Raw genomic sequence first — 17,705 nt, forward strand, 5'->3', positions numbered from 1 at the left:
GTACTCGTTTATCGCGCAGTACCCAGATACACTCCTCCACTTAGGCCACTCTGCCTTAATTCTATGGACCACATCTACTCCAATCTCCCTAGCCGTTGTGATAATTGATCCTAGATAACGAAAATGTTCACTTAGGTAGTTCTTGATTTTTTATTTCATTTCTCCTTTGTTTCCATTATTACTGTTACTAAAATTACACTTCATGTACTCTGTCGTAGCTCTGCTTATCCTAAATCATTTAGATTCAAGTGTTTCTCTCCAAGTCTCCAACTTAGTGTTAACTTCTGTTCTAGTTTCATCCATTAACACGATATCATCTGCAAAAAGCATACACCATGGCACATCATCTTGAATATTTCTTGTCAACTTATCTATAACTAAAGAAAAAAGATAAGGACTTACAGTTGATCCTTGGTGTAACCCCACAGTAATTCGAAATTCACTTGTCTCTCCAACTGGAGATCTAATAATGGTCACTACACGTTCATACATGTTCCTAATCACATCAATGTAACTTTTTGTCGCCCTTTTCTTCTCTAACACCCACTAGATTATATCTCGAGGCACTATATCATATGCTTTCTCAAGATCAATAAAAACTATATGAATGTCTCTTTTTTTCTCTCTATACTTTTCTATCACTCTCCTCAAAAGATAGATCGCTTCCATTGTTGACCTACCAAGCATAAATCCAAATTGATTTTCTGACACCTCTGTTATATCTCATAATCGATGTTCCATCACTTTCTCCCACATTTTCATTGTATGACACATCAGCTTGATTCCTCTATAGTTGTTGCAATTCTGGACATAACTTTTATTCTTATAGATTGGTACAAAATACTCTTCCTCCACTCTTCTGGCATTTTCTTAGTTAACAAAATCTAGCAAAATAACCTAGTAAACCAAGCAACCCCCTTACCCAAACATTTCCAAGCTTCAATAGGGATATTATCGGATCCTAAAGCCTTATTCGATTTCATTTTTTTTAAGTGCAATCTCTACTTCAAAGTTCCTATGTCTAATCCTATGATAGAATCTGTAATCTTGGTTTTCCTTATTATTGGCTATTTCCACTCCTTTTGACCTTTTCCCATTCATTTAACAACTTTTCAAAATTATTCTTCTACCTTTCCTTAGAGTCCTTACTCTTGATGCACTTAACCTTATTAAAATTTCTTATTTTCCCTCTATCTTATTTTAGCAAGTTTGTATATTTTCTTCTCTCCCCCTTATTATCTAGTCTAGTATATAGGTGATTATAGGCTTTCAACTTAGCCTCTCTCATTACTTTTTTGACATCTTTCTTAGCCAATCTGTAACTCTTAAGGTTTTCCTCAGTTCTATCCTTCCGTCACTTTTTAAAGCATTCTTTTTTCGTCTTTATTGCCCCAAAATATTTTTGAATCGTGTTAAACCAATATGTTTCCTCTCCACCTTCGGTGATCACAATCGCAATTGGCTACCTCTCTCCCTTTGTCTTTATTCATCTCTCCTGCTCAGTTCTTTTTTTTTTTTTTTTTCTCCATATATGAATCCCCTCTTGATATATATGTACATGGAACACACACATTGTCACACCACTGCTTGAAGAAAAAAGCTTACCCCTTTATTCATGTTGGGTATGAGGACGAAGCTAACAGTCCCAAGGGATCTAAGAACCAAATTTATAACACTTATTTGAGAAAAAGGTAATATAATACTTATTTTATAAATTTATATTATTTTTCTTTTATTATTGTTTCTTAAATTATTTAGTTCAAACTTATAATTAATTTCATGTGCGTGTAATATATAACAAATACTAATACCTAACCAAATTCAAAACTCAACACTCCAAAGTTCAAACATAGTCCCAAAGAAAGTCTAATCTATAACAAACACATAATAAATGCGAAAACACCATCATAAATAAATAAAGGGATTTAAAGTATGACTCATTACATTTTCTCTCTTTATGCAGACAAAAGCCACCTTGTGGCAGCCACCACCCCTCTGCCCTTGTCCTTCCACCATTATTGCACCACCACGACACCACCACTCTCTCATTGCTCATTCCCCCTTCTCTCCACCTTATGGAAACCATCTCATAGAAGAAGGCACTTTTCGTGACAAAAATTTTAATTGCCATTGAGAAGAATTTTGTACCCATAATTGTTATTTATTTATTTATTATTTTTAATACAATTTGACAAGATCAAAAAACTAGAAAATAATGGGAAAATATTCAGCTTGTTTGGTTTGAGTTTTCTGAATTCACTTTTCAAAAAATTGAAATTTTTTTGTTTTTCCTATTATTTTGTTTTTATTGAATTTTTTTAATATTTTAAGCAATTTTTTTTTAAAAATTTTTAGATACATCTAACACAAATACACTTAAAAAATATAATATTTGTGAATTTTTTTAAATACCAAAAATATTAAAAATATATATGTACATACGAAAATTTAGTACATTTTTATATTTTTGTGTATTTATTGATTTTTTGAAATAATTTTTTACAAATATTTTACTTTTTAGATACATCTAAATATGGTGCATCTAAAAAAGTAAAAAAATTATTTCAAATTTGAAAAATATTCAATAAAAACAAAAAAAAATACAAAAAATAAAAAGCTCAATTTTTTAAAAATTAAATTTAAAAAATTGAAACCAGTGATTACTTTTGTTTTTGGGAAACAACACTAGGAAATAATTTAATGCAACACATTTTTAATTAAGAAGTTGTATGAACCCAACATAATGTTCTGATATTTTGTATAGGCAACCTTCGTGGATTCTCTAAAACTGGAATTGAGAAAGGGAAAATAATTACTGCAGAATAGGACCAGTCAACAGTTTCATCATTCATTTCTTTGTTAGTAGTGAAAAAGGACTAGTTCCTTGCTTAGAGACGTTGAGAGCCTGCATATACACTCTGTTTGGCTCAACATTCACTTGATTTATCAAGTTCTCATATGGTTTAATTTGTTAGAACAAGTATCTAGGACTTACACTTTGCATGGGTTTCGGTTCTTGTATGGTTTGGTTATGATTAGAATGAATACCAGTAAATTGAGAGAGAGAGAGAGAGAGAGAGAGAGAGAGAGAGAGAGAGATTGCCTGATGGAGAGGGTGTCAATAGAGGTGGAGTTCTTGACAGTCCGGTGGTATGGTGATAGCAGCAACAACGGAAATGGTGGCAATGACAATGGCAGAATTGAGGCGTGAAAGTGTAAGAGAGAAAGAGACAACATAGCGAGGGAGAGTGTCACGCCCCAAGCTCCGTGACAACGCCACACACTCACATAAGTGAGCATGCAAAGCTAAGAATCCAATCACATAACCCACAATGTAAAATACTCAAATTAAATCCTTAATTGTCATAATGCCAAAATCCATAAAAATAAATAGTTCTTATATGAAAATGTCCACCAAGTCCACTAATTTAATTCACTAACAAAACAATAATCCAAGTATTTAAATCATGGTCCTACTCTCGGCACTCCCACATGTAAAAAAAAAATCCTGCGCAGCTCTACTCTTCAGAATCTGAAAAAAATAAAAGTAAGTTAGATAGCCCGGTAAATAACCAACCATCACTGCTAGCTAGATCAAGTATACAAAAATAAATAAATAAATCGATAACCAATAAATATAATTTTTTCTACAGTTCAATAAATGAACAATTATTTGTAAGGTGGTTTCATAGCTAAAAATAAACAATGTACAATACATTTTAAATGAAAAGCCAACAAGATAATTCAAAGTAATTCGTTGTTCAAATCGATGGTTCGATATTCAGATAGCTCAATGATTTGATTCACAAAACCCAAGTCTTAATGACTACGGTCACTTAGCCCGTGACAAGGTCCAGAACCACACATAGACCGGTGGTAAAGCCCCAAAAGAAACTAGTTTCTGTGCCAATAAATAACCCCCATTGGCCAGGGTTCAAATCATAGTCAGACTAGAGTGATGTTCAAAATTCAAACAATATACAACTTTTAAATAAAACATTCGATATTTTCAGAATAAACGTTTAGTACAATTTTCAGAATAGTTTCACCAAATATTCAAATAATTTTCATAATAATATTCGATGTTGTTTTATACTTGACCCATATTTTATTTTAAGAGAACATGAAGGCTATAAATAAATATTTACGATTTTAAACGATTCGATAGGAATAAAAAAAAAATGAACCAACAGTGATAGAGGGTTACTTACCTTCAAACAGCTAAAATAATATTTTCCAAGCTAATCTCAAATTACCAAGATCCACCTCAATCTCACAAACCTAATAAAATATTACACCGCTTAAAAAATTATTATGTGCACCCATCCATCTCTTCTTGTAACAACAATAGAATAAATTATCCCAATAGTCTATTAGGAACTCCCACGATTTAGCTTCAAAACAAAGCCATCACGGCTTCAGAAATTCTCAACCCATATTATTCTATTGTTGTTTATATACATGTAAAAATTTGTAATTGCTTGTAGTCAATCGTGTATCCCACAAATACACCACCATTAAACTTAACCCATCACATATCAATCTCAAAATATGAACCACCCAAACGGGATGCAAAATACACTCTAAAATTGAGCAAAATCGAGACCCCCAACATAGACTACATCAATATATCTATTTAATTATATATGCCCATAAAATCATCTATTGATATATTAACACCAAAATCATAGATAAGAATACAATAAAATAAATCTTACCTTAAGTGATGAATAAAGAAAAATCACCACTCTATGAATCCTCCTTCTTCACTTTGGTTTTGTTTTGTTTTCTTTAATTTTTCTTTTACCTTCTCAAACCGTAGCCGCCTATGGAGCAATTCCCAGCCTCTATTTTGTTTGTTTCCCAAGACTTAAAGCCACAATAGGTGGGCTTAACCTAATTTCTCAAAGTTACAAAATTACCCATCTAAGTAATAGAAAATATAATGCCATCTCATAACTAATTCTTTGATATTAATAAATGACCCATATAAATTAATTTAATTACTAATCTATCCAATAAAATAATCCTACACACAAGTTGGGTTTTACAGAGAGAAAGGAAGATCATGGATTGAAATGAGGAAGATGTTAGGGCTTTTTAGGATAATCAAAAGACGTCGTTTTGGATTTGGTGACGATCAAGAGTTTAGTTGCTAAATCTACAACAACAAACTCATAGGACAAAACGACGATGTTTGTCTTTGATGACCAAACATATGTAGTCTCTAAAAAATTTGGACCTCCCTCCTAAATTTTAGCCCCTCTTGCCTGTTTACACCCCAAATGACTGACCAATGAAATGATGTGGGTTGAAGAGTGCATTTATCCGTGGAAGAGTCCCGTAAGTTGTTCTGAGAGACAAGCTCAAGTTTTGCAGAGAGTTGGCCGGAATGGACTCCAAGTGAGAATTCTTTGTTGGTGTTCCCTCTGCCAAGGTGAGGTGGAGGGGGAGAATTGTGAAGGTCCACCCCACATAAAAATAATTTAAGATATATTGGCTACCCAATGCCAAGCCTCAACTATAAATACCCCATTTGAGGGGAGCTTCTAAGCCATCGAATAGAGAGCAAGTGAGAGTTACTCTGTGTGTTTCTCAAGTTTGGGCATTAACTTGAAGAGTGTTTTTTGTATTCCCATTTATGTTTTGTTGGGTATACCTCCTTATTGGAGTGTGGGACCCAATTGGTTTGTTAAAGAATTTTAATTTGGTTTGGTTTAGGTATAATATATTTTTATATATTATATTTGAGGAAACCCAATCCAATTTGAATACAATTAAGTTTGATTACAAAACCCTAAATTCACAATATATACACATATATTGTTTATGTTTTTTTTGCGCCGTGGAAGTTGTGAAGAAAAAGTGGCAGCAAATACACCTTTTCCTTGGTGAAATAATACTTGGATGGAATAGTGTGGCTGCCAATTGATTCTTCTTGGTGAGATAATGTGCTGCGGCTGATTGAGAGCAATTCAGTGGAGTCAAACGTTTGGGTCAGTTCTGCTTCGTGTGGTTCGGCTTTCGATTCTATTTTGGTTTGCTATTTTGGATCTTCTACAACTCTGGTTCAGAAGATTTTGGTTCATCTATTTGGTGAGGTCTTTCCTTTTTGTTTATTTGTGATTATTTGGAATTCACCTAAGGGTGGTTTTGTGAGACTATCGGTGTCTCATTTGTAATTGTTTGGAACTTATTTGGTTAATAGTGGAATCGGATTTCGATCCCGTGGATGTACCTCACATTGAGGGAACCACGTAAAAATTCTTGTGTTGCCTTTGATTTAATTTTTCCGCATTAGTTTTTATTCCCACTGATTGATTTACTTGTGGGGAATCACATCGATTTTCCCTAACATCTGGTATCAGAGCTTACGGTTTATTTGGATTTATTTATTTGTGTAAATCAATGGAGGGGAATGTGGGTCGTATGTCTAGCTTCAATGGAAGCAATTGGGTAACTTGGAAAACTAAAATGGAGGACTTATTATTTTGTAAAGATTTATATGGACCCATTGAGGGTGATTCTGGCAAACCCGATGGTATGAAAGATGATGAATGGAATAGGCTTAATCGAAAAGCCGTTGGTGTTATCCGTCAATGGATTGATGACAGTGTGTTTCATCATGTTGCTACTGAAACTTCAGCACATGATTTATGGAAAAAATTAGAGGGTCTTTATGATAGGAAATCAGCCACAAATAAAGCTTTTCTGTTTCGTAAGTTGGTTAATTTAAAATATAAAGAGGGCAGCCCTATTCCAGAACATCTGAATGAAATAAAGAGTATTGTTAACCAACTTGCTTCTATGAAAATTGTTTTTGATGATGAGTTGCAGGCTTTGATGCTACTTAGTTCCTTGCCCGAAAGTTGGGAGACTTTGGTTGTGACCGTCAGTAATTCAGCGCCCGATGGAGTTGTCACAATGGGCCAAGTCACTAGTAGCCTGTTGAATGAAGAAACTAGAAGAAAATCAGCCGGTTCTTCTCATTCGGAAGCATTTGTTGTAAGAGGCCGAAACAAAACAAGGGGGAGGAGTAAGACTCCTCATGGTCGTGATCAAAGCCGTGACAAGTCAAGAGATGGCTCTTTTTCAAAGAAAGACGTTGAGTGTTATTATTGCCATGAGAAAGGGCACATGAAGCGAGAATGCCGAAAGCTCAAGAATAAGGAGAAAAGGCGTGACAAAAGTGTGGACAAGAAGCAAGAAGACACAACGGCAGTTACTACCAATGGTGATCTCATGGTCGTTTGTGAAGATGATTGTATCAATTTTGTGGGCCAAGAGAGCAATTGGGTGATTGATTCCGGTGCTTCTTTTCATGTGACTTCTCGAGCTGATTTCTTCACTACCTACACTACAGGAGATTATGGTTCTGTTCGAATGGGTAATGAAGGTTTGTCCAAGATTATCGGCATGGGTGATGTTTGCTTGGAAACAAATTTGGGCTGCAAGTTGTTGCTTAAAGATGTGAGGCATGTTCCCGACATTCGCCTCAATTTGATCTCTACTGGGAAGTTAGATGATGAAGGCTTCAACAACAAATTTGGTGATGGAATATGGAAGCTCACAAAGGGTTCCTTGGTGGTGGCTAAGTGTAAGAAGACTCATACACTCTATTCGATGCAAGGAAAAATTTGTAAAGGTGTTGTCAATGCACTTGAAGAAGATACTTCTACTGAATTATGGCACAAGCGGCTTGGCCATATGAGTGAAAAGGGGCTGCAAGTATTGTTCAAGAAAGAGCTTCTACCCGGTTTGAAAGGTACACATCTTAAAACTTGTGTTCATTGTTTGGCGGGTAAACAACATAGAGTTTCTTTTCATAAAAATGTTGTTTCTAGAAAAGAAAATGTTTTGGAGTTGATTCATTCTGATGTTTGTGGTCCTTTAAAAGTTAGAACACATGGTGGTGCACTTTATTTTGTTACTTTCATTGATGATTATTCAAGGAAAGTTTGGGCTTTTTTACTAAAAACTAAAGATCAAGTTCTAGAAGTATTTAAGCATTTTCAGGCCATGGTTGAAAGAGAAACAGGGCAGAAATTGAAGTGCATCCGATCAGACAATGGTGGTGAATACATTGGGCCATTTGATGAGTATTATCGCAGCCAAGGTATTCGGCACCAAAAGACAGTTAAGAAGACTCCTCAACAAAATGGAGTTGCCGAGAGGATGAACCGCACCATTGTGGAAAGAACAAGGTGTTTGCTTTCACAAGCTAAATTGCCAAGATCCTTTTGGGGTGAGGCATTGAAGACAGCGGTTGACGTGATCAATTTGTCTCCTTCCTATCCATTGAATGGTGATGTTCCAGAAAGAGTTTGGACCGGTAAAGATGTATCTTATGAGCACTTGAGAGTGTTTGGTTGCCGAGCTTTTGTTCACATTCCAAAAGATGAGAGGTCCAAGCTTGATAGCAAGTCAAGACAATGTATTTTTCTTGGCTATGGACGTGATGAGTTTGGGTATAGATTGTGGGATCCGGTCGACAAGAAAGTCATTCGAAGCCGTGATGTTGTGTTTCTTGAAGACCAAACAATTGAAGACTTTGGCAAAGGTGATCAACCGGAGCCAAAAACTAGTGATCTCATTGACATGGATCTATCTCCTTCATCTTCAGTTGATGATGAAAATGGGGGAGATGTGCAGCCACCTATTGAAGATGTGGAGGATGATGCTAATCCTAATGAAGTTGAGCCAGAAATTGAGGAAGAGCATCCAACTCAAATACCGTCACCACAACTTGAGTTGAGGAAATCTACAAGGGACCGACAACCTTCAAGAAAGTATCCTCCCAATGAATTTGTGTTGATTTCTGATCAAGGGGAGCCTGAGAGCTACCAATAAGCAATTGAGCATGCAAAGAAAGGTGATTGGAAAAAAGCCATGGAAGAGGAGATGAATTCCTTAGTTGAAAATCACACTTATGATTTAGTGAAGTTTCCTAAAGGGAGGAAAATTCTGAAAAATAAGTGGGTCTTCAAATTGAAGAATGATGGCAAGAATCTGAGGTACAAGGCACATCTTGTTGTGAAAGGCTTTGGGCAAAAGAAAGGTATTGACTTTGACGAGATTTTCTCGCCGGTTGTGAAGATGTCTTCTATTCGGGTTGTACTTGGCATGGCTGCAAGTATGAACCTTGAAGTTGAGCAACTTGATGTGAAGACCGCATTTCTGCATGGTGATCTTGAAGAAGAAATTTACATGGAGCAACCGGAAGGCTTTGTGGAAAAAGGAAAAGAGAAATTTGTTTGCAAATTGAAGAAAAGTTTGTATGGTCTCAAGCAAGCCCCGCGGCAATGGTACAAAAAATTTGACTCTTTCATGATGAATAATGGTTTTTCTAAAACCACTTCGGACCATTGTGTGTTTGTGAAAAATTTTCCGGATGGCAAATTTATTATTCTTTTGCTTTATGTTGATGACATGCTAATTGTGGGTCAAGATTCTACCATGATAAACAGGTTGAAATTAGAGTTGAGCAAGTCTTTTACTATGAAAGATTTGGGACCGGCAAAGCAAATTCTTGGTATAAAAATTGTTCGTGATCGCAAAGAGGGACTGATTTGGTTGTCTCAAGAAAGCTACATTGAGAAAGTTCTTGAGAGGTTCAACATGAATAAAGCAAAGCCGGTTGGTTGTCCACTTGCAGGTCACTTCAAGCTTAGTTTGAATCAATGTCCTACAAGTGAGAAAGACAAGGAAGAGATGCTGAAAGTTCCTTATGCTTCAGCAGTTGGTTCTTTGATGTACGCCATGGTTTGTACAAGGCCGGATATTGCTCACGCAGTTGGTGTGGTGAGTCGGTTTCTCTCTAATCCGGGTAAAGAACATTGGGCAGCGGTAAAATGGATTCTAAGGTATCTTCGAGGGACTTCGAAGGTGTGTTTGTGTTTTGGGGATGGTAAGCCTATGCTTGATGGGTTCACAGATTCTGACATGGCTGGTGATGTTGATTCTCGGAAATCTACTTCGGGGTATTTGATGACTTTTGCAGGGGGAGCTGTGGCATGGCAGTCTAAATTACAAAAATGTGTTGCTCTCTCAACTACCGAAGCTGAATTTATTGCCATTACGGAAGCTTGCAAAGAAGAGTTATGGTTGAAGAAATTTTTACAAGAGTTGGGTTTAAAGCAAGAAAAATATGTGCTTTATTGTGATAGTCAAAGTGCTATTCACTTAAGTAAAAATTCTACTTTTCATTCGAGATCAAAACACATTGATGTGAGATACCACTGGATTCGTGATGTGTTAGATTCGAAATTGTTACAACTCGAAAAGGTTCACACAGATGATAATATTTCAGATATGTTGACAAAGACTTTGTCGAGGGACAAACATTTAAAGTGTCGAACTTTGGCGGGTATGGTTGATGTCTCCACCTAAGTCGGTAGGGGGAGAATTGTTGGGTATACCTCCTTATTGGAGTGTGGGACCCAATTGGTTTGTTAAAGAATTTTAATTTGGTTTGGTTTAGGTATAATATATTTTTATATATTATATTTGAGGAAACCCAATCCAATTTGAATACAATTAAGTTTGATTACAAAACCCTAAATTCACAATATATACACATATATTGTTTATGTTTTTTTTGCGCCGTGGAAGTTGTGAAGAAAAAGTGGCAGCAAATACACCTTTTCCTTGGTGAAATAATACTTGGATGGAATAGTGTGGCTGCCAATTGATTCTTCTTGGTGAGATAATGTGCTGCGGCTGATTGAGAGCAATTCAGTGGAGTCAAACGTTTGGGTCAGTTCTGCTTCGTGTGGTTCGGCTTTCGATTCTATTTTGGTTTGCTATTTTGGATCTTCTACAACTCTGGTTCAGAAGATTTTGGTTCATCTATTTGGTGAGGTCTTTCCTTTTTGTTTATTTGTGATTATTTGGAATTCACCTAAGGGTGGTTTTGTGAGACTATCGGTGTCTCGTTTGTAATTGTTTGGAACTTATTTGGTTAATAGTGGAATCGGATTTCGATCCCGTGGATGTACCTCACATTGAGGGAACCACGTAAAAATTCTTGTGTTGCCTTTGATTTAATTTTTCCGCATTAGTTTTTATTCCCACTGATTGATTTATTTGTGGGGAATCACATCGATTTTCCCTAACATGTTTTGTGTTTTACCCACAATTGAGTGAAGAGTGTGTATGTAACCATTGTTGAATGGAGAGAGTTTGTGAGTACTCACAGATGAGTGAAGAGTGAGTGTGTGCGTGTTCTTCTTTGTACCCATTATTTCAGATAATAGTGGAGGTTTTATTTTTGGCCCGTTGTTTTTCCCTCTGCATTGAAGGGTTTTTCATGTAAATCTTGGTGTCTCTTGTGGTGGTCTATTTTTTCCTTGGTCTCACTAAATTAATTTTGTATACTTTAATTCACACTTGACTATAGTTGGGAGCATATTTTCCCAACATCCCTACCCTGTAAGGCCCAATTTTTTTAGGAATACCTACACTGACATATATGAAGAACACATTATTTTCTTTTGTCTTTTTCTTATTTCATCTTCCTTATTTCCTATCATCTTCTCTCAACTAATAATACCACTTTGCCCAACCATTGCACCGCCATCTCCCACGCTCGATCAGCACCACCACTGTCATTATTGTTTACAAGCATTTGGTGCGTCACTAAGAAGGGTTGAAGAATATTGTGATGGTGTAGAGAACGGGATTTGGTGGCGGCTGGATGAAAATGAGGGTAGTACGATAATTTTATTTAATATTAGAGAGTATTTGGTTTTTTTTTTTTTTTTCCCTGTTAGATTAGTTATGGGTTACTATTTACACACCACACTTTATCTCGGTAAATATCATTTGTGCTGTTCAGATATCAACTTTCTAACAAAATACAAATGTTTGGATATCTAATTTCAAACTAAAATGTTTGGATATTAACTATTGAACGTGAATTTTGTTCTAACAATTGGTTTTTGTTCAGAAGTTGACATTCGAACATTTTGTTTTTGTTCAGAAGTTGAAATCTGAACGGTACGAATGATGTGTATTGAGATAAAGAATGGTGTGCGAATAAAATTACCCGTCAATTCTAGAAATTTTTTGATGAGGGGGTATTTATAATTTCTAGGATGTGAGGGGAAAATCTGTATTTTTGACAAACCTGCAGGACTGTATATGTAATGTACCCTAAATGCTATAATCATAGATATGTATACAGTAAAAACAAATTAGGGGAAATTGGTCTATGATTAGAGGCGCGATTTTGCTTTCCTAAAGCTATTATTGCCTCCCCACACGAAGGTAGTGACGGTCAACTAATAGCTCCACGATTTAACCCAAATTACTACTAGCCTTCTAGTGTTCGTGCACACTAGAAGGCATGTAGAACCATCTATGATTGAAATTGCTCAAAACAATATGTGAAAGTAAGAAAATCAAAGATGAGAGATAAGAGAAACCCTGTGCTTTTTTCTGGTGAAGAAAACGTGGGAGCTCATATCCTTAATGGACAGTCTGTTAGTGAAAGCCATACCTCTTGGTCATGGTGTTGGTTCTCATTAGATAGAACTTGTGGCCAAACAAAAACCATTGCCTTATAACGGTTACGGAAAAAATAATAAAAATAAATAAATTAAAAAAGAAAGAGAACAATTTCAAAAAATTGTGGCCACGCTACACTGCAGCACAACCACTTGTACTAGCAATACATAACTAAAGGGAAGTTTTAAAACTTTTTATTCAAGTTCCAACAATCGCCACACAAGTGTCTATGAGCATGTTTCCAAATCTTATTTTTATAGTCACACCACCCATTTCCAAGCTGGCTTTCCAGTTTCCATAAGGAAGTACTTGTCCGACCATTTCCATATCAACATAGCAAATGCTAATTGTTGTGTCACATAAATAAAAACAAAGCTGAATTGACACAACAAATGGCAAATGAAGTTTGCTATCCTCTTCAAAACATGACAAATTTGTTGTGTTGAATTTCACACACCGAATGAATACTTTTGAACAATGTTATTAGTGGGCCATGACATCCATTCACAATTTCATCCATTACATTTTGATGTTACTTCTAAATAATTATAAAATAACAAGGTTTACTATTTTAATTGAAGTGCCAAATCTCAATAATAACAAATGAAGGTAGCAAATCTGCATATAAGATAGCCAACAACACATTTGCTACCTGCTTTGGAGATGGTCTTACAGTGGGAAAAGAAAACAAAAAAAATTCATTATTGTTAATTCAATACGATTCTTGTCCTGTTATTGATTGCAACAACAAATGCATTGCCTATATATAGTAAATTGACTTGCCATTCCATTTGATTTACTATTACTGGCAGCTCAAATATCATCCTAGGTAATACAATTGAGGTGATATTTGACATGAGCAGGAATTAAAGATGGCAGCTTATATCCATCCTTGCTTTTGCTTCTTTCAACTTCTCTGTTACAGTTTCTGCGTTTCTTGATTGGCAGAACAATGACTACAATAACAACAGTTTCCACTGTAGTATCGGCAGCAGCAGCAGTGGTGCAGGCCATGTCCCAAGTAAAGCAAGTATTTTGGGATTCACACTTGAGCAAACTCGTCAGCACAGACAATGCAGAGGACAATCCTCATATTATAAACGAGGCAGCTCATGTGCTTCTTTCTCTTGTTAAGCTTAGTGATAAGATGGAGTCATCTGAAACTTGCAAGGAATTGATTAGCCAGGCGAAGGATTTACTAGCTGAATATGACAAAAAGGCAAAGAGTCATCTTTTTGGTGTCCTTCAAGTTTGGATTCCATAGAACAGAGAAGAAATATGTTCAAAAAAATAAAGGAACTTACGCGAAAGATATCTGAAATGATGGTTGATCCACCACCAGAACGTGTTGTGAAAGATATCAGCAGTTTTAAAACACTTCTAGAGCCACTAAAGGAGACACTGGTTTTGCTGGAACGTGAGAAGATTAAGAGGATTTGCATCCATGGGACAGTGGGGATTGGAAAAACAACTATAATGCGCAACTTGTATTACCGTGAACAAGTTGCCAAAAAGTTTGACATAGTCATCTGGCTCAAAGTATCAAAAGTGGAGAGTAAGGAAAATTTGAGCAAGGAGCATCTGCAACAGGATATTGTGCAAAGACTGAAACTAAACATCAGAGACACCCGCAATACCCAAGAAGTTGCCAAAAAAATATCAATGGAGTTGGAGCACAAGAGTTACTTGCTGCTGTTAGATGACGTCAAGGCCTATCTTGATTTAAGTGAGATTGGGATTCCTGAAAGCAACAATCGAAGCAAGATAGTATTGACAACTAGGCAGCTGAATGCTTGTGCCAAAATGGTGGACATGGCAATTCAGGTGAAATGTTTAACTCGAGCTGAGGCATGGAAGATGTTCCAAGATGTTTTGAGACCGACAGAACTACTTGAAGATATAAAAAAAAAAAAAGAGAGTCGCAGAGAAATTGTGCAAAGATTGTGGTGGACTTCCACTCGTGATAAAAAATGTAGCAAATACTTTCAAATGGAAAGCCAAGGAAGACCTTTGGGTTGATGGATTGAATAGTTGGAGGGGTTGGGTCAAAAGAGAATGCCGAGGCATTAGGGAATTATATGAATTGCTGAAGCAATTTTGTTATGATAACTTGGATGATGACCAGTGTAAGAATTGTTTTCTTTATTCTGCATTATATCCGGAAGACACAGACATCAACAAAAATGGTTTGTTAGAGTGTTGGGAAGCTAACAATCTCCTTTTCAACGGAAATAACACAACAAATGGGAATTCAATATTGGATTATTTTCATGAGCTGTCAGTACTCGAGGAGGGCAAGAGTATGGATCATGTTAAAACGGATAAATTCATCCGACAAGTGGCTGTGTATGTAACAGAAGATTATCCTGAAAGTAGACATCTAGTGAAAGCGAGCAAAGCATTAAAACTGCCGCCGGATATGAAATTGTGGAGTGAGATGAATAGAATCTCCTTGGGTGACAATAAGTTGGACCAGTTACCAGATTCCCCTGATTGTCCCGTGCTTTCTACACTCTTCCTGCAGAAAAATTTGTGTCTGGAGAGAATCACTGATTTGTTCTTTAAAAATATGAAAAAGCTTGAAGTTTTGGATTTATCTCATACTGGACTCTTTTTTTACCACCATCTATATCTAGTTTGGACAGTCTCAAAGTTCTATATCTAGTTGATTGCAAAAATTTGAGCAACCGCCCTTCTGACATTGATGAACTTGAGCAACTTGAAGCACTTGATATTCGGGGGACTGCATTCAATAATATTCCAGTTGAAATTGAAAAGTTGAGTTGTTTGAGGCGCTTGTGGGTATCCTTTATTAAGTCTGGAAATGAAAATGCACATTTAAACTAAAACTTCCTAAATTGGAAGAATTGATTATTGATGTGAATTCAGTTGAGGAGTTGCCCAATGAGATGGTAGAGAATATCATAAAAGAAGTAGCAACATTGCAACAATTTAAGAGTCTAAAGATTTGTTTATCCAAAAAGGTTGCAGTTGTCATAGAGCTTAAGTCTAGTACATCTCTCCATATTTGTAGTCCTGAAACTGCATTAGTCTATATTTGACAAAAAATAGTTCATGGAGAGATGCCACATTTCAATTTTACATTGGTTGCCAAAACTTTGAAAATTCTCAATTTCCCAAATTTTATGATAAGTATATCAAATATTGCAATGGTGCAAGTAGCGGTTTTCCATTTCCTGAGGCCCTTGCTAAAGCAGATGCATTGGAATTAGTCAATCACAAGCACATCAAGCAGCTATCAGACTTTGGGATTAGCATGAATGTGGTCCAAGGTTGTCTAATTGAAAGTTGTGATGCAATTGAAACCATCGTGGGTGACAGCGAAGTATTACCAAAGGTAGAGTACTTAGTTCTGAAAAATCTACCAAAGCTGAAAAGCATTTGGAAGGGCCCAGGTCTAACCAAATTAACGACTCTAGATTTGATTAGTTGGCAAATGCTGGTCAAGATTTTTCCTGCTGGCGTGATTCAACAACTTCATGAAATCCAGTATTTGAAAATTGATAAGTGTCAAGAAATTGAAGAAATAATTGCAGAATCTGACGCTGTTAGAAATCTGAACGTACTGCCAAAGCTGAAGCAATTGATTCTCCTTGACATGCCAAAATTAACAAGTGTCTGCGCTATCGAGTCACTGGAGTGGGGATCCTTGGAGAAGATTGAGATTTTAAAGTGTCCTATTTTGCTTAAATTGCCTTTCAACAAAGATAACGCAGCAAAGCTAGCAACTATTGAAGCAGAGCAGGAATGGTGGAAAAAATTGCAGTGGCAGAATGATGAGGTCAAAGAACGTCTTCAAAAATTATGCACCCTCAGGTAATGTTGCATCTTTAAAATGTTTTATGTTCATATTTTGTGCAGTTCCTTGTCTAACTTGAAGACTGCCAAAGTTCATAGATCTCGCAGCGATGCTGCTCTCTGAAGATGGTCGTATGGGCTTTCGAAATTTAGCAGCACTGGATCCTTTCCACCCTCTTTTTCCAAAATAGTTCAGAGGTCCCATTGGCATGGAACTTCCAAGTTAGTTTGGATGCGATGGTGGTGTTGTTGTTGTTGAGTGCTTCTTTTGTTTGTGTTTGTTTGTTTCTTCTTCTTGTTGTTAAGTGCTTCTTTTGTATGTGTGTTTGTTCCTCCTTGTTTGTGTTTTTGTCTATGCTGCTGCAATTTTACATGTATGTATTCATCTATGAAAACAACAGACCTACTATTTTCTATTTTATTTGATGTACTACAGAACAAGACTGTCACCAATATGTTGTCTTTTATCGAGTACATTTGTTCTTGTTCTCTAGTTTTGGTTTTAGCCGCTAATTGATATTCTAATTATTGTTTCATCGTTCACATGCCCTCTACTATGACTCTCTTTCACTTCCCTACTTTATTATCTGTATGACTATAGATATGCACTGAAGCAAGACTTTCTGCAAGCACTTAAAAGTGATAAAAGCGGTGAGATTTTCCAATAAAATTGTAGTCCTCACGATTTTTTAATTGATTGCATGCTTCACACTATGTGATTTCTTCTTTAGTGGAGTAAGGTGAACACCGTTTGATTTATTCTTGTGATGCATATTTAATTATCTTTCACTTATTCTTTTTCTTCTTGTTCATACTTTGATACATCCTCCATGATTACCTTTCTTCCAAGTTCGGTGTAGAATGGAGAGTTCTCATCTATGTAAACTTCAAAAACAAATAGGTGAAAATTTATTTTCATTGCCAAACAGATAAATTGATTTTGTTTATTTTTGGATACACTGAATTGATATGATTTTAGAAGTACGTAACAGATTTCCAAGATTAATTAAAGGTTGATGTGAAGAAGACATCTTCAGCACATGAAAGAATTTTGAAGTGGTTATTAGATTTCTTCGAGGCTTGAAGGCATTTGAAGTGGTTAGATTCTGAATACAGAAGTTCTGATGCAAATTTCTTGAATATAATGTTAGAAAAAAATGGTTTTATATAGGCATATTTTTTAGCCCAATTTGGGTGGATCCCAAACGTCTTTTGGAGTGGGTCCGAAGAGGTGAAGTGTTCCTTGCCGCGTGGCAAGTCACACGGTGAAGACGGAACGTCAAAACCATTTATGAGTGAATGGGAAGTTGACATCGTTTTCGAGTCTAACATTAATTTTTATTTGATAAAATTCTTTTGAATTTTTTCAATTAAAAAAT

At 36.0% G+C, this 17,705-nt stretch overlaps 1 non-coding gene across 1 annotated transcript; it reads left to right on the forward strand.

The window, feature by feature from the left end:
- The first annotated feature begins 13,187 nt into the window (after positions 1-13,187).
- On the forward strand, positions 13,188-16,819 carry LOC114281593 (uncharacterized). Its single transcript, XR_014360981.1, has 2 exons — positions 13,188-16,344; positions 16,419-16,819. It is a non-coding gene; the product is annotated as an uncharacterized LOC114281593 (transcript).
- Positions 16,820-17,705: the final 886 nt, after the last annotated feature.

Source organism: Camellia sinensis, chromosome 2 (genome assembly GCF_055761805.1).
Source record: "Camellia sinensis isolate YWXY chromosome 2, ASM5576180v1, whole genome shotgun sequence".
Taxonomy (NCBI): domain Eukaryota; kingdom Viridiplantae; phylum Streptophyta; class Magnoliopsida; order Ericales; family Theaceae; genus Camellia; species Camellia sinensis.